At 49.4% G+C, this 17,234-nt stretch overlaps 8 pseudogenes; all 8 read right to left on the bottom strand.

The window, feature by feature from the left end:
* Positions 1-1,201: 1,201 nt before the first annotated feature.
* On the bottom strand, positions 1,202-1,320 carry LOC142286033 (5S ribosomal RNA; annotated as a pseudogene).
* Positions 1,321-1,968: 648 nt separating this feature from the next.
* Positions 1,969-2,087, bottom strand: LOC142286032 (5S ribosomal RNA; annotated as a pseudogene).
* Positions 2,088-2,736: 649 nt separating this feature from the next.
* Positions 2,737-2,855, bottom strand: LOC142286036 (5S ribosomal RNA; annotated as a pseudogene).
* A 5,006-nt stretch (positions 2,856-7,861) lies between these two features.
* Positions 7,862-7,980, bottom strand: LOC142286011 (5S ribosomal RNA; annotated as a pseudogene).
* A 6,278-nt stretch (positions 7,981-14,258) lies between these two features.
* On the bottom strand, positions 14,259-14,377 carry LOC142286016 (5S ribosomal RNA; annotated as a pseudogene).
* Positions 14,378-14,770: 393 nt separating this feature from the next.
* LOC142286027 (5S ribosomal RNA) lies at positions 14,771-14,889 on the bottom strand (annotated as a pseudogene).
* A 137-nt stretch (positions 14,890-15,026) lies between these two features.
* LOC142286015 (5S ribosomal RNA) lies at positions 15,027-15,145 on the bottom strand (annotated as a pseudogene).
* Positions 15,146-16,559: 1,414 nt separating this feature from the next.
* Positions 16,560-16,678, bottom strand: LOC142286010 (5S ribosomal RNA; annotated as a pseudogene).
* Between the last annotated feature and the right edge of the window lie 556 nt (positions 16,679-17,234).

Raw genomic sequence — 17,234 nt, 5'->3', positions numbered from 1 at the left:
GCACATTCAGTTTAGAGTGGCTGTTGACGGGTAGCTATTGCACCTGTTGGCCTTTTCGAGAGCAAGGCTGAAGTAAAAGCTTTTTGTTTTTTTTTGCTTTTTTTTATTGTGGGTAGGGCCACTCTAACTCCCCCCCCTCTCTCCAAAAAAAGAAATTGTCAAAAATGTCAACGGAACCAGGGATTCCCAGCCAGTCTCCCATGCCGGTACTTGCCCGGCCTCAAACTGCGTAGCGGCTGCGATCTGACGAGGGCAGGCACATTCAGTTTAGAGTGGCCGTTGACGGGTAGCTATTGCACCTGTTGGCCTTTTCGAGAGCAAGGCTGAAGTAAAAGCTTTTTGGTTTTTTTTGCTTTTTTTTATTGTGGGTAGGGCCACTCTAACTCCCCCCCCTCTCTCCAAAAAAAGAAATTGTCAAAAATGTCAACGGAACCAGGGATTCCCAGCCAGTCTCCCATGCCGGTACCCCATGCCGGTACTTGCCCGGCCTCAAACTGCGTAGCGGCTGCGATCTGACAAGGGCAGGCACATTCAGTTTAGAGTGGCCGTTGACGGGTAGCTATTGCACCTGTTGGCCTTTTCGAGAGCAAGGCTGAAGTAAAAGCTTTTTGTTTTTTTTTGCTTTTTTTTATTGTGGGTAGGGCCACTCTAACTCCCCCCCCTCTCTCCAAAAAAAGAAATTGTCAAAAATGTCAACGGAACCAGGGATTCCCAGCCAGTCTCCCATGCCGGTACTTGCCCGGCCTCAAACTGCGTAGCGGCTGCGATCTGACGAGGGCAGGCACATTCAGTTTAGAGTGGCTGTTGACGGGTAGCTATTGCACCTGTTGGCCTTTTCGAGAGCAAGGCTGAAGTAAAAGCTTTTTGGTTTTTTTTGCTTTTTTTTATTGTGGGTAGGGCCACTCTAACTCCCCCCCCTCCCTCCAAAAAAAGAAATTGTCAAAAATGTCAACAGAACCAGGGATTCCCAGCCAGTCTCCCATGCCGGTACTTGCCCGGCCTCAAACTGCGTAGCGGCTGCGATCTGACGAGGGCAGGCACATTCAGTTTAGAGTGGCCATTGACAGGTAGCTATTGCACCTGTTGGCCTTTTCGAGAGCAAGGCTGAAGTAAAAGCTTTTTGTTTTTTTTTGCTTTTTTTTATTGTGGGTAGGGCCACTCTAACTCCCCCCCTCTCTCCAAAAAAAGAAATTGTCAAAAATGTCAACGGAACCAGGAATTCCCAGCCAGTCTCCCATGCCGGTACTTGCCCGGCCTCAAACTGCGTAGCGGCTGCGATCTGACGAGGGCAGGCACATTCAGTTTAGAGTGGCCGTTGACGGGTAGCTATTGCACCTGTTGGCCTTTTCGAGAGCAAGGCTGAAGTAAAAGCTTTTTGTTTTTTTTTGCTTTTTTTTATTGTGGGTAGGGCCACTCTAACTCCCCCCCCTCTCTCCAAAAAAAGAAATTGTCAAAAATGTCAACGGAACCAGGGATTCCCAGCCAGTCTCCCATGCCGGTACTTGCCCGGCCTCAAACTGCGTAGCGGCTGCGATCTGACGAGGGCAGGCACATTCAGTTTAGAGTGGCCGTTGACGGGTAGCTATTGCACCTGTTGGCCTTTTCGAGAGCAAGGCTGAAGTAAAAGCTTTTTGTTTTTTTTTGCTTTTTTTTATTGTGGGTAGGGCCACTCTAACTCCCCCCCCTCCCTCCAAAAAAAGAAATTGTCAAAAATGTCAACAGAACCAGGGATTCCCAGCCAGTCTCCCATGCCGGTACTTGCCCGGCCTCAAACTGCGTAGCGGCTGCGATCTGACGAGGGCAGGCACATTCAGTTTAGAGTGGCCATTGACAGGTAGCTATTGCACCTGTTGGCCTTTTCGAGAGCAAGGCTGAAGTAAAAGCTTTTTGTTTTTTTTTGCTTTTTTTTATTGTGGGTAGGGCCACTCTAACTCCCCCCCTCTCTCCAAAAAAAGAAATTGTCAAAAATGTCAACGGAACCAGGAATTCCCAGCCAGTCTCCCATGCCGGTACTTGCCCGGCCTCAAACTGCGTAGCGGCTGCGATCTGACGAGGGCAGGCACATTCAGTTTAGAGTGGCCGTTGACGGGTAGCTATTGCACCTGTTGGCCTTTTCGAGAGCAAGGCTGAAGTAAAAGCTTTTTGTTTTTTTTTGCTTTTTTTTATTGTGGGTAGGGCCACTCTAACTCCCCCCCCTCTCTCCAAAAAAAGAAATTGTCAAAAATGTCAACGGAACCAGGGATTCCCAGCCAGTCTCCCATGCCGGTACTTGCCCGGCCTCAAACTGCGTAGCGGCTGCGATCTGACGAGGGCAGGCACATTCAGTTTAGAGTGGCCGTTGACGGGTAGCTATTGCACCTGTTGGCCTTTTCGAGAGCAAGGCTGAAGTAAAAGCTTTTTGGTTTTTTTTGCTTTTTTTTATTGTGGGTAGGGCCACTCTAACTCCCCCCCCTCTCTATAAAAAAAGAAATTGTCAAAAATGTCAACGGAACCAGGGATTCCCAGCCAGTCTCCCATGCCGGTACTTGCCCGGCCTCAAACTGCGTAGCGGCTGCGATCTGACGAGGGCAGGCACATTCAGTTTAGAGTGGCCGTTGACGGGTAGCTATTGCACCTGTTGGCCTTTTCGAGAGCAAGGCTGAAGTAAAAGCTTTTTGTTTTTTTTTGCTTTTTTTATTGTGGGTAGGGCCACTCTAACTCCCCCCCCCTCTCTCCAAAAAAAGAAATTGTCAAAAATGTCAACGGAACCAGGGATTCCCAGCCAGTCTCCCATGCCGGTACTTGCCTGGCCTCAAACTGCGTAGCGGCTGCGATCTGACGAGGGCAGGCACATTCAGTTTAGAGTGGCCGTTGACGGGTAGCTATTGCACCTGTTGGCCTTTTCGAGAGCAAGGCTGAAGTAAAAGCTTTTTGTTTTTTTTTGCTTTTTTTTATTGTGGGTAGGGCCACTCTAACTCCCCCCCCTCTCTCCAAAAAAAGAAATTGTCAAAAATGTCAACGGAACCAGGGATTCCCAGCCAGTCTCCCATGCCGGTACTTGCCCGGCCTCAAACTGCGTAGCGGCTGTGATCTGACGAGGGCAGGCACATTCAGTTTAGAGTGGCCGTTGACGGGTAGCTATTGCACCTGTTGGCCTTTTCGAGAGCAAGGCTGAAGTAAAAGCTTTTTGGTTTTTTTTGCTTTTTTTTATTGTGGGTAGGGCCACTCTAACTCCCCCCCCTCTCTCCAAAAAAAGAAATTGTCAAAAATGTCAACGGAACCAGGGATTCCCAGCCAGTCTCCCATGCCGGTACTTGCCCGGCCTCAAACTGGGTAGCGGCTGCGATCTGACGAGGGCAGGTACATTCAGTTTAGAGTGGCCGTTGACGGGTAGCTATTGCACCTGTTGGCCTTTTCGAGAGCAAGGCTGAAGTAAAAGCTTTTTTTTTTTTTTTTGCTTTTTTTTATTGTGGGTAGGGCCACTCTAACTCCCCCCCCTCTCTCCAAAAAAAGAAATTGTCAAAAATGTCAACGGAACCAGGGATTCCCAGCCAGTCTCCCATGCCGGTACTTGCCCGGCCTCAAACTGCGTAGCGGCTGCGATCTGACGAGGGCAGGCACATTCAGTTTAGAGTGGCCGTTGACGGGTAGCTATTGCACCTGTTGGGCTTTTTCGAGAGCAAGGCTGAAGTAAAAGCTTTTTGTTTTTTTTTCCTTTTTGTTATTGTGGGTAGGGCCACTCTAACTCCCCCCCCTCTCTCCAAAAAAAGAAATTGTCAAAAATGTCAACGGAACCAGGGATTCCCAGCCAGTCTCCCATGCCGGTACTTGCCCGGCCTCAAACTGCGTAGCGGCTGCGATCTGACGAGGGCAGGCACATTCAGTTTAGAGTGGCCGTTGACGGGTAGCTATTGCACCTGTTGGCCTTTTCGAGAGCAAGGCTGAAGTAAAAGCTTTTTGGTTTTTTTTGCTTTTTTTTATTGTGGGTAGGGCCACTCTAACTCCCCCCCCCTCTCTATAAAAAAAGAAATTGTCAAAAATGTCAACGGAACCAGGGATTCCCAGCCAGTCTCCCATGCCGGTACTTGCCCGGCCTCAAACTGCGTAGCGGCTGCGATCTGACGAGGGCAGGCACATTCAGTTTAGAGTGGCCGTTGACGGGTAGCTATTGCACCTGTTGGCCTTTTCGAGAGCAAGGCTGAAGTAAAAGCTTTTTGTTTTTTTTTGCTTTTTTTTATTGTGGGTAGGGCCACTCTAACTCCCCCCCCCTCTCTCCAAAAAAAGAAATTGTCAAAAATGTCAACGGAACCAGGGATTCCCAGCCAGTCTCCCATGCCGGTACTTGCCCGGCCTCAAACTGCGTAGCGGCTGCGATCTGACGAGGGCAGGCACATTCAGTTTAGAGTGGCCGTTGACGGGTAGCTATTGCACCTGTTGGCCTTTTCGAGAGCAAGGCTGAAGTAAAAGCTTTTTGTTTTTTTTTGCTTTTTTTTATTGTGGGTAGGGCCACTCTAACTCCCCCCCCTCTCTCCAAAAAAAGAAATTGTCAAAAATGTCAACGGAACCAGGGATTCCCAGCCAGTCTCCCATGCCGGTACTTGCCCGGCCTCAAACTGCGTAGCGGCTGCGATCTGACGAGGGCAGCCACATTCAGTTTAGAGTGGCCGTTGACGGGTAGCTATTGCACCTGTTGGCCTTTTCGAGAGCAAGGCTGAAGTAAAAGCTTTTTGGTTTTTTTTGCTTTTTTTTATTGTGGGTAGGGCCACTCTAACTCCCCCCCCTCTCTCCAAAAAAAGAAATTGTCAAAAATGTCAACGGAACCAGGGATTCCCAGCCAGTCTCCCATGCCGGTACTTGCCCGGCCTCAAACTGCGTAGCGGCTGCGATCTGACGAGGGCAGGCACATTCAGTTTAGAGTGGCCGTTGATGGGTATCTATTGCACCTGTTGGCCTTTTCGAGAGCAAGGCTGAAGTAAAAGCTTTTTGTTTTTTTTTGCTTTTTTTTATTGTGGGTAGGGCCACTCTAACTCCCCCCCCTCTCTCCAAAAAAAGAAATTGTCAAAAATGTCAACGGAACCAGGGATTCCCAGCCAGTCTCCCATGCCGGTACTTGCCCGGCCTCAAACTGCGTAGCGGCTGTGATCTGACGAGGGCAGGCACATTCAGTTTAGAGTGGCCGTTGACGGGTAGCTATTGCACCTGTTGGCCTTTTCGAGAGCAAGGCTGAAGTAAAAGCTTTTTGGTTTTTTTTGCTTTTTTTTATTGTGGGTAGGGCCACTCTAACTCCCCCCCCTCCCTCCAAAAAAAGAAATTGTCAAAAATGTCAACGGAACCAGGGATTCCCAGCCAGTCTCCCATGCCGGTACTTGCCCGGCCTCAAACTGCGTAGCGGCTGCGATCTGACGAGGGCAGGCACATTCAGTTTAGAGTGGCCATTGACAGGTAGCTATTGCACCTGTTGGCCTTTTCGAGAGCAAGGCTGAAGTAAAAGCTTTTTGTTTTTTTTTGCTTTTTTTTATTGTGGGTAGGGCCACTCTAACTCCCCCCCCTCTCTCCAAAAAAAGAAATTGTCAAAAATGTCAACGGAACCAGGGATTCCCAGCCAGTCTCCCATGCCGGTACTTGCCCGGCCTCAAACTGCGTAGCGGCTGCGATCTGACGAGGGCAGGCCCATTCAGTTTAGAGTGGCCGTTGACGGGTAGCTATTGCACCTGTTGGCCTTTTCGAGAGCAAGGCTGAAGTAAAAGCTTTTTGGTTTTTTTTGCTTTTTTTTATTGTGGGTAGGGCCACTCTAACTCCCCCCCCTCTCTCCAAAAAAAGAAATTGTCAAAAATGTCAACGGAACCAGGGATTCCCAGCCAGTCTCCCATGCCGGTACTTGCCCGGCCTCAAACTGCGTAGCGGCTGCGATCTGACGAGGGCAGGCACATTCAGTTTAGAGTGGCCGTTGACGGGTAGCTATTGCACCTGTTGGCCTTTTCGAGAGCAAGGCTGAAGTAAAAGCTTTTTGTTTTTTTTTGCTTTTTTTTATTGTGGGTAGGGCCACTCTAACTCCCCCCCCTCTCTCCAAAAAAAAAACTTGTCAAAAATTTCAACGGAACCAGGGATTCCCAGCCAGTCTCCCATGCCGGTACTTGCCCGGCCTCAAACTGCGTAGCGGCTGCGATCTGACGAGGGCAGGCACATTCAGTTTAGAGTGGCCGTTGACGGGTAGCTATTGCACCTGTTGGCCTTTTCGAGAGCAAGGCTGAAGTAAAAGCTTTTTGTTTTTTTTTGCTTTTTTTTATTGTGGGTAGGGCCACTCTAACTCCCCCCCCTCCCTCCAAAAAAAGAAATTGTCAAAAATGTCAACGGAACCAGGGATTCCCAGCCAGTCTCCCATGCCGGTACTTGCCCGGCCTCAAACTGCGTAGCGGCTGCGATCTGACGAGGGCAGGCACATTGAGTTTAGAGTGGCCGTTGACGGGTAGCTATTGCACCTGTTGGCCTTTTCGAGAGCAAGGCTGAAGTAAAAGCTTTTTGTTTTTTTTTGCTTTTTTTTATTGTGGGTAGGGCCACTCTAACTCCCCCCCCTCTCTCCAAAAAAAGAAATTGTCAAAAATGTCAACGGAACCAGGGATTCCCAGCCAGTCTCCCATGCCGGTACTTGCCCGGCCTCAAACTGCGTAGCGGCTGCGATCTGACGAGGGCAGGCACATTCAGTTTAGAGTGGCCGTTGACGGGTAGCTATTGCACCTGTTGGCCTTTTCGAGAGCAAGGCTGAAGTAAAAGCTTTTTGTTTTTTTTTGCTTTTTTTTATTGTGGGTAGGGCCACTCTAACTCCCCCCCCTCTCTCCAAAAAAAGAAATTGTCAAAAATGTCAACGGAACCAGGGATTCCCAGCCAGTCTCCCATGCCGGTACTTGCCCGGCCTCAAACTGCGTAGCGGCTGCGATCTGACGAGGGCAGGCACATTCAGTTTAGAGTGGCCGTTGACGGGTAGCTATTGCACCTGTTGGCCTTTTCGAGAGCAAGGCTGAAGTAAAAGCTTTTTGTTTTTTTTTGCTTTTTTTTATTGTGGGTAGGGCCACTCTAACTCCCCCCCCTCTCTCCAAAAAAAGAAATTGTCAAAAATGTCAACGGAACCAGGGATTCCCAGCCAGTCTCCCATGCCGGTACTTGCCCGGCCTCAAACTGCGTAGCGGCTGCGATCTGACGAGGGCAGGCACATTCAGTTTAGAGTGGCCGTTGACGGGTAGCTATTGCACCTGTTGGCCTTTTCGAGAGCAAGGCTGAAGTAAAAGCTTTTTGTTTTTTTTTGCTTTTTTTTATTGTGGGTAGGGCCACTCTAACTCCCCCCCCTCTCTCCAAAAAAATAAATTGTCAAAAATGTCAACGGAACCAGGGATTCCCAGCCAGTCTCCCATGCCGGTACTTGCCCGGCCTCAAACTGCGTAGCGGCTGCGATCTGACGAGGGCAGGCACATTCAGTTTAGAGTGGCCGTTGACGGGTAGCTATTTCACCTGTTGGCCTTTTTGAGAGCAAGGCTGAAGTAAAAGCTTTTTGGGTTTTTTTGCTTTTTTTTATTGTGGGTAGGGCCACTCTAACTCCCCCCCCCTCTCTCCAAAAAAAGAAATTGTCAAAAATGTCAACGGAACCAGGGATTCCCAGCCAGTCTCCCATGCCGGTACTTGCCCGGCCTCAAACTGCGTAGCGGCTGCGATCTGACGAGGGCAGGCACATTCAGTTTAGAGTGGCCGTTGACGGGTAGCTATTGCACCTGTTGGCCTTTTCGAGAGCAAGGCTGAAGTAAAAGCTTTTTGTTTTTTTTTGCTTTTTTTTATTGTGGGTAGGGCCACTCTAACTCCCCCCCCTCTCTCCAAAAAAAGAAATTGTCAAAAATGTCAACGGAACCAGGGATTCCCAGCCAGTCTCCCATGCCGGTACTTGCCCGGCCTCAAACTGCGTAGCGGCTGCGATCTGACGAGGGCAGGTACATTCAGTTTAGAGTGGCCGTTGACGGGTAGCTATTGCACCTGTTGGCCTTTTCGAGAGCAAGGCTGAAGTAAAAGCTTTTTGTTTTTTTTTGCTTTTTTTTATTGTGGGTAGGGCCACTCTAACTCCCCCCCCTCTCTCCAAAAAAATAAATTGTCAAAAATGTCAACGGAACCAGGGATTCCCAGCCAGTCTCCCATGCCGGTACTTGCCCGGCCTCAAACTGCGTAGCGGCTGCGATCTGACGAGGGCAGGCACATTCAGTTTAGAGTGGCCGTTGACGGGTAGCTATTGCACCTGTTGGCCTTTTCGAGAGCAAGGCTGAAGTAAAAGCTTTTTGTTTTTTTTTGCTTTTTTTTATTGTGGGTAGGGCCACTCTAACTCCCCCCCTCTCTCCAAAAAAAGAAATTGTCAAAAATGTCAACGGAACCAGGGATTCCCAGCCAGTCTCCCATGCCGGTACTTGCCCGGCCTCAAACTGCGTAGCGGCTGCGATCTGACGAGGGCAGGCACATTCAGTTTAGAGTGGCCGTTGACGGGTAGCTATTGCACCTGTTGGCCTTTTCGAGAGCAAGGCTGAAGTAAAAGCTTTTTGTTTTTTTTTTGCTTTTTTTTATTGTGGGTAGGGCCACTCTAACTCCCCCCCCTCTCTCCAAAAAAAGAAATTGTCAAAAATGTCAACGGAACCAGGGATTCCCAGCCAGTCTCCCATGCCGGTACTTGCCCGGCCTCAATCTGCGTAGCGGCTGCGATCTGACGAGGGCAGGCACATTCAGTTTAGAGTGGCAGTTGACGGGTACTTATTGCACCTGTTGGCCTTTTCGAGAGCAAGGCTGAAGTAAAAGCTTTTTGTTTTTTTTTTGCTTTTTTTTATTGTGGGTAGGGCCACTCTAACTCCCCCCCCTCTCTCCAAAAAAAGAAATTGTCAAAAATGTCAACGGAACCAGGGATTCCCAGCCAGTCTCCCATGCCGGTACTTGCCCGGCCTCAAACTGCGTAGCGGCTGCGATCTGACGAGGGCAGGCACATTCAGTTTAGAGTGGCCATTGACGGGTAGCTATTGCACCTGTTGGCCTTTTCGAGAGCAAGGCTGAAGTAAAAGCTTTTTGTTTTTTTTTGCTTTTTTTTATTGTGGGTAGGGCCACTCTAACTCCCCCCCCCCTCTCTCCAAAAAAAGAAATTGTCAAAAATGTCAACGGAACCAGGGATTCCCAGCCAGTCTCCCATGCCGGTACTTGCCCGGCCTCAAACTGCGTAGCGGCTGCGATCTGACGAGGGCAGGCACATTCAGTTTAGAGTGGCCGTTGACGGGTAGCTATTGCACCTGTTGGCCTTTTCGAGAGCAAGGCTGAAGTAAAAGCTTTTTGTTTTTTTTTTGCTTTTTTTTATTGTGGGTAGGGCCACTCTAACTCCCCCACCTCTCTCCAAAAAAAGAAATTGTCAAAAATGTCAATGGAACCAGGGATTCCCAGCCAGTCTCCCATGCCGGTACTTGCCCGGCCTCAAACTGCGTAGCGGCTGCGATCTGACGAGGGCAGGCACATTCAGTTTAGAGTGGCCGTTGACGGGTAGCTATTGCACCTGTTGGCCTTTTCGAGAGCAAGGCTGAAGTAAAAGCTTTTTGTTTTTTTTTGCTTTTTTTTATTGTGGGTAGGGCCACTCTAACTCCCCCCCCTCTCTCCAAAAAAAGAAATTGTCAAAAATGTCAACGGAACCAGGGATTCCCAGCCAGTCTCCCATGCCGGTACTTGCCCGGCCTCAAACTGCGTAGCGGCTGCGATCTGACGAGGGCAGGCACATTCAGTTTAGAGTGGCTGTTGACGGGTAGCTATTGCACCTGTTGGCCTTTTCGAGAGCAAGGCTGAAGTAAAAGCTTTTTGTTTTTTTTTGCTTTTTTTTATTGTGGGTAGGGCCACTCTAACTCCCCCCCTCTCTCCAAAAAAAGAAATTGTCAAAAATGTCAACGGAACCAGGGATTCCCAGCCAGTCTCCCATGCCGGTACTTGCCCGGCCTCAAACTGCGTAGCGGCTGCGATCTGACGAGGGCAGGCACATTCAGTTTAGAGTAGCCGTTTACGGGTAGCTATTGCACCTGTTGGCCTTTTCGAGAGCAAGGCTGAAGTAAAAGCTTTTTGGTTTTTTTTTGCTTTTTTTTATTGTGGGTAGGGCCACTCTAACTCCCCCCCCTCTCTCCAAAAAAAGAAATTGTCAAAAATGTCAACGGAACCAGGGATTCCCAGCCAGTCTCCCATGCCGGTACTTGCCCGGCCACAAACTGCGTAGCGGCTGCGATCTGACGAGGGCAGGCACATTCAGTTTAGAGTGGCCGTTGATGGGTAGCTATTGCACCTGTTGGCCTTTTCGAGAGCAAGGCTGAAGTAAAAGCTTTTTGTTTTTTTTTGCTTTTTTTTATTGTGGGTAGGGCCACTCTAACTCCCCCCCCCTCTCTCCAAAAAAAGAAATTGTCAAAAATGTCAACGGAACCAGGGATTCCCAGCCAGTCTCCCATGCCGGTACTTGCCCGGCCTCAAACTGCGTAGCGGCTGCGATCTGACGAGGGCAGGCACATTCAGTTTAGAGTGGCCGTTGACGGGTAGCTATTGCACCTGTTGGCCTTTTCGAGAGCAAGGCTGAAGTAAAAGCTTTTTGTTTTTTTTTGCTTTTTTTTATTGTGGGTAGGGCCACTCTAACTCCCCCCCCTCTCTCCAAAAAAAGAAATTGTCAAAAATGTCAACGGAACCAGGGATTCCCAGCCAGTCTCCCATGCCGGTACTTGCCCGGCCTCAAACTGCGTAGCGGCTGCGATCTGACGAGGGCAGGCACATTCAGTTTAGAGTGGCCGTTGACGGGTAGCTATTGCACCTGTTGGCCTTTTCGAGAGCAAGGCTGAAGTAAAAGCTTTTTGTTTTTTTTTGCTTTTTTTTATTGTGGGTAGGGCCACTCTAACTCCCCCCCCTCTCTCCAAAAAAAGAAATTGTCAAAAATGTCAACGGAACCAGGGATTCCCAGCCAGTCTCCCATGCCGGTACTTGCCCGGCCTCAAACTGCGTAGCGGCTGCGATCTGACGAGGGCAGGCACATTCAGTTTAGAGTGGCCGTTGACGGGTGGCTATTGCACCTGTTGGCCTTTTCGAGAGCAAGGCTGAAGTAAAAGTTTTTTGTTTTTTTTTGCTTTTTTTTATTGTGGGTAGGGCCACTTTAACTCCCCCCCCTCTCTCCAAAAAAAGAAATTGTCAAAAATGTCAACGGAACCAGGGATTCCCAGCCAGTCTCCCATGCCGGTACTTGCCCGGCCTCAAACTGCGTAGCGGCTGCGATCTGACGAGGGCAGGCACATTCAGTTTAGAGTGGCCATTGACGGGTAGCTATTGCACCTGTTGGCCTTTTCGAGAGCAAGGCTGAAGTAAAAGCTTTTTGGTTTTTTTTGCTTTTTTTTATTCTGGGTAGGGCCACTCTAACTCCCCCCCCTCTCTCCAAAAAAAGAAATTGTCAAAAATGTCAATGGAACCAGGGATTCCCAGCCAGTCTCCCATGCCGGTACTTGCCCGGCCTCAAACTGCGTAGCGGCTGCGATCTGACGAGGGCAAGCACATTCAGTTTAGAGTGGCCATTGACGGGTAGCTATTGCACCTGTTGGCCTTTTCGAGAGCAAGGCTGAAGTAAAAGCTTTTTGTTTTTTTTTGCTTTTTTTATTGTGGGTAGGGCCACTCTAACTCCCCCCCTCTCTCCAAAAAAAGAAATTGTCAAAAATGTCAACGGAACCAGGGATTCCCAGCCAGTCTCCCATGCCGGTACTTGCCCGGCCTCAAACTGCGTAGCGGCTGCGATCTGACGAGGGCAGGCACATTCAGTTTAGAGTGGCCGTTGACGGGTAGCTATTGCACCTGTTGGCCTTTTCGAGAGCAAGGCTGAAGTAAAAGCTTTTTGTTTTTTTTTGCTTTTTTTTATTGTGGGTAGGGCCACTCTAACTCCCCCCCCTCTCTCCAAAAAAAGAAATTGTCAAAAATGTCAACGGAACCAGGGATTCCCAGCCAGTCTCCCATGCCGGTACTTGCCCGGCCTCAAACTGCGTAGCGGCTGCGATCTGACGAGGGCAGGCACATTCAGTTTAGAGTGGCCGTTGACGGGTAGCTATTGCACCTGTTGGCCTTTTCGAGAGCAAGGCTGAAGTAAAAGCTTTTTGTTTTTTTTTGCTTTTTTTTATTGTGGGTAGGGCCACTCTAACTCCCCCCCCTCTCTCAAAAAAAAGAAATTGTCAAAAATGTCAACGGAACCAGGGATTCAAAGCCAGTCTCCCATGCCGGTACTTGCCCGGCCTCAAACTGCGTAGCGGCTGCGATCTGACGAGGGCAGGCACATTCAGTTTAGAGTGGCCGTTGACGGGTAGCTATTGCACCTGTTGGCCTTTTCGAGAGCAAGGCTGAAGTAAAAGCTTTTTGTTTTTTTTTGCTTTTTTTATTGTGGGTAGGGCCACTCTAACTCCCCCCCTCTCTCCAAAAAAAGAAATTGTCAAAAATGTCAACGGAACCAGGGATTCCCAGCCAGTCTCCCATGCGGGTACTTGCCCGGCCTCAAACTGCGTAGCGGCTGCGATCTGACGAGGGCAGGCACATTCAGTTTAGAGTGGCCGTTGACGGGTAGCTATTGCACCTGTTGGCCTTTTCGAGAGCAAGGCTGAAGTAAAAGCTTTTTGTTTTTTTTTGCTTTTTTTTATTGTGGGTAGGGCCACTCTAACTCCCCCCCCTCTCTCCAAAAAAAGAAATTGTCAAAATGTCAACGGAACCAGGGATTCCCAGCCAGTCTCCCATGCCGGTACTTGCCCGGCCTCAAACTGCGTAGCGGCTGCGATCTGACGAGGGAAGGCACATTCAGTTTAGAGTGGCCGTTGACGGGTAGCTATTGCACCTGTTGGCCTTTTCGAGAGCAAGGCTGAAGAAAAAGCTTTTTGTTTTTTTTTGCTTTTTTTTATTGTGGGTAGGGCCACTCTAACTCCCCCCCCTCTCTCCAAAAAAAGAAATTGTCAAAAATGTCAACGGAACCAGGGATTCCCAGCCAGTCTCCCATGCCGGTACTTGCCCGGCCTCAAACTACGTAGCGGCTGCGATCTGACGAGGGCAGGCACATTCAGTTTAGAGTGGCCGTTGACGGGTAGCTATTGCACCTGTTGGCCTTTTTGAGAGCAAGGCTGAAGTAAAAGCTTTTTGTTTTTTTTTGCTTTTTTTTATTGTGGGTAGGGCCACTCTAACTCCCCCCCTCTCTCCAAAAAAAAAAATTGTCAAAAATGTCAACGGAACCAGGGATTCCCAGCCAGTCTCCCATGCCGGTACTTGCCCGGCCTCAAACTGCGTAGCGGCTGCGATCTGACGAGGGCAGGCACATTCAGTTTAGAGTGGCCGTTGACGGGTAGCTATTGCACCTGTTGACCTTTTCGAGAGCAAGGCTGAAGTAAAAGCTTTTTGTTTTTTTTTGCTTTTTTTTATTGTGGGTAGGGCCACTCTAACTCCCCCCCTCTCTCCAAAAAAAGAAATTGTCAAAAATGTCAACGGAACCAGGGATTCCCAGCCAGTCTCCCATGCCGGTACTTGCCCGGCCTCAAACTGCGTAGCGGCTGCGATCTGACGAGGGCAGGCACATTCAGTTTAGAGTGGCCGTTGACGGGTAGCTATTGCACCTGTTGGCCTTTTCGAGAGCAAGGCTGAAGTAAAAGCTTTTTGTTTTTTTTTGCTTTTTTTTATTGTGGGTAGGGCCGCTCTAACTCCCCCCCCTCTCTCCAAAAAAAGAAATTGTCAAAAATGTCAACGGAACCAGGGATTCCCAGCCAGTCTCCCATGCCGGTACTTGCCCGGCCTCAAACTGCGTAGCGGCTGCGATCTGACGAGGGCAGGCACATTCAGTTTAGAGTGGCCGTTGACGGGTAGCTATTGCACCTGTTGGCCTTTTCGAGAGCAAGGCTGAAGTAAAAGCTTTTTGTTTTTTTTTGCTTTTTTTTATTGTGGGTAGGGCCACTCTAACTCCCCCCCCTCTCTCCAAAAAAAGAAATTGTCAAAAATGTCAACGGAACCAGGGATTCCCAGCCAGTCTCCCATGCCGGTACTTGCCCGGCCTCAAACTGCGTAGCGGCTGCGATCTGACGAGGGCAGGCACATTCAGTTTAGAGTGGCCGTTGACGGGTAGCTATTGCACCTGTTGGCCTTTTCGAGAGCAAGGCTGAAGTAAAAGCTTTTTGTTTTTTTTGCTTTTTTTTATTGTGGGTAGGGCCACTCTAACTCCCCCCCCTCTCTCCAAAAAAAGAAATTGTCAAAAATGTCAACGGAACCAGGGATTCCCAGCCAGTCTCCCATGCCGGTACTTCCCCGGCCTCAAACTGCGTAGCGGCTGCGATCTGACGAGGGCAGGCACATTCAGTTTAGAGTGGCCGTTGACGGGTAGCTATTGCACCTGTTGGCCTTTTCGAGAGCAAGGCTGAAGTAAAAGCTTTTTGTTTTTTTTTGCTTTTTTTTATTGTGGGTAGGGCCACTCTAACTCCCCCCCCTCTCTCCAAAAAAAGAAATTGTCAAAAATGTCAACGGAACCAGGGATTCCCAGCCAGTCTCCCATGCCGGTACTTGCCCGGCCTCAAACTGCGTAGCGGCTGCGATCTGACGAGGGCAGGCACATTCAGTTTAGAGTGGCCGTTGACGGGTGGCTATTGCACCTGTTGGCCTTTTCGAGAGCAAGGCTGAAGTAAAAGCTTTTTGGTTTTTTTTTGCTTTTTTTATTGTGGGTAGGGCCACTCTAACTCCCCCCCCTCTCTCCAAAAAAAGAAATTGTCAAAAATGTCAACGGAACCAGGGATTCCCAGCCAGTCTCCCATGCCAGTACTTGCCCGGCCTCAAACTGCGTAGCGGCTGCGATCTGACGAGGGCAGGCACATTCAGTTTAGAGTGGCCGTTGACGGGTAGCTATTGCACCTGTTGGCCTTTTCGAGAGCAAGGCTGAAGTAAAAGCTTTTTGTTTTTTTTTGCTTTTTTTTATTCTGGGTAGGGCCACTCTAACTCCCCCCCCTCTCTCCAAAAAAAGAAATTGTCAAAAATGTCAACGGAACCAGGGATTCCCAGCCAGTCTCCCATGCCGGTACTTGCCCGGCCTCAAACTGCGTAGCGGCTGCGATCTGACGAGGGCAGGTACATCCAGTTTAGAGTGGCCGTTGACGGGTAGCTATTGCACCTGTTGGCCTTTTCGAGAGCAAGGCTGAAGTAAAAGCTTTTTGTTTTTTTTTGCTTTTTTTTATTGTGGGTAGGGCCACTCTAACTCCCCCCCCTCTCTCCAAAAAAAGAAATTGTCAAAAATGTCAACGGAACCAGGGATTCCCAGCCAGTCTCCCATGCCGGTACTTGCCCGGCCTCAAACTGCGTAGCGGCTGCGATCTGACGAGGGCAGGCACATTCAGTTTAGAGTGGCCGTTGACGGGTAGCTATTGCACCTGTTGGCCTTTTCGAGAGCAAGGCTGAAGTAAAAGCTTTTTGTTTTTTTTTGCTTTTTTTTATTGTGGGTAGGGCCACTCTAACTCCCCCCCCTCTCTCAAAAAAAAGAAATTGTCAAAAATGTCAACGGAACCAGGGATTCAAAGCCAGTCTCCCATGCCAGTACTTGCCCGGCCTCAAACTGCGTAGCGGCTGCGATCTGACGAGGGCAGGCACATTCAGTTTAGAGTGGCCGTTGACGGGTAGCTATTGCACCTGTTGGCCTTTTCGAGAGCAAGGCTGAAGTAAAAGCTTTTTGTTTTTTTTTGCTTTTTTTTATTGTGGGTAGGGCCACTCTAACTCCCCCCCTCTCTCCAAAAAAAGAAATTGTCAAAAATGTCAATGGAACCAGGGATTCCCAGCCAGTCTCCCATGCGGGTACTTGCCCGGCCTCAAACTGCGTAGCGGCTGCGATCTGACGAGGGCAGGTACATTCAGTTTAGAGTGGCCGCTGACGGGTAGCTATTGCACCTGTTGGCCTTTTCGAGAGCAAGGCTGAAGTAAAAGCTTTTTGTTTTTTTTTGCTTTTTTTTATTGTGGGTAGGGCCACTCTAACTCCCCCCCTCTCTCCAAAAAAAGAAATTGTCAAAAATGTCAACGGAACCAGGGATTCCCAGCCAGTCTCCCATGCCGGTACTTGCCCGGCCTCAAACTGCGTAGCGGCTGCGATCTGACGAGGGCAGGCACATTCAGTTTAGAGTGGCCGTTGACGGGTAGCTATTGCACCTGTTGGCCTTTTCGAGAGCAAGGCTGAAGTAAAAGCTTTTTGTTTTTTTTTGCTTTTTTTTATTGTGGGTAGGGCCACTCTAACTCCCCCCCCTCTCTCCAAAAAAAGAAATTGTCAAAAATGTCAACGGAACCAGGGATTCCCAGCCAGTCTCCCATGCCGGTACTTGCCCGGCCTCAAACTACGTAGCGGCTGCGATCTGACGAGGGAAGGCACATTCAGTTTAGAGTGGCCGTTGACGGGTAGCTATTGCACCTGTTGGCCTTTTTGAGAGCAAGGCTGAAGTAAAAGCTTTTTGGTTTTTTTTGCTTTTTTTTATTGTGGGTAGGGCCACTCTAACTCCCCCCCTCTCTCCAAAAAAAAAAATTGTCAAAAATGTCAACGGAACCAGGGATTCCCAGCCAGTCTCCCATGCCGGTACTTGCCCGGCCTCAAACTGCGTAGCGGCTGCGATCTGACGAGGGCAGGTACATTCAGTTTAGAGTGGCCGTTGACGGGTAGCTATTGCACCTGTTGACCTTTTCGAGAGCAAGGCTGAAGTAAAAGCTTTTTGTTTTTTTTTGCTTTTTTTTATTGTGGGTAGGGCCACTCTAACTCCCCCCCCTCTCTCCAAAAAAAGAAATTGTCAAAAATGTCAACGGAACCAGGGATTCCCAGCCAGTCTCCCATGCCGGTACTTGCCCGGCCTCAAACTGCGTAGCGGCTGCGATCTGACGAGGGCAGGCACATTCAGTTTAGAGTGGCCGTTGACGGGTAGCTATTGCACCTGTTGACCTTTTCGAGAGCAAGGCTGAAGTAAAAGCTCTTTGTTTTTTTTTGCTTTTTTTTATTGTGGGTAGGGCCACTCTAACTCCCCCCCCTCTCTCCAAAAAAAGAAATTGTCGAAAATGTCAACGGAACCAGGGATTCCCAGCCAGTCTCCCATGCCGGTACTTGCCCGGCCTCAAACTGCGTAGCGGCTGCGATCTGACGAGGGAAGGCACATTCAGTTTAGAGTGGCCGTTGACGGGTGGCTATTGCACCTGTTGGCCTTTTCGAGAGCAAGGCTGAA

This window comes from Anomaloglossus baeobatrachus, unplaced genomic scaffold, assembly GCF_048569485.1.
Source record: "Anomaloglossus baeobatrachus isolate aAnoBae1 unplaced genomic scaffold, aAnoBae1.hap1 Scaffold_639, whole genome shotgun sequence".
Classification (NCBI taxonomy): domain Eukaryota; kingdom Metazoa; phylum Chordata; class Amphibia; order Anura; family Aromobatidae; genus Anomaloglossus; species Anomaloglossus baeobatrachus.
This window is presented reverse-complemented; position numbering and strand designations above follow the sequence as displayed.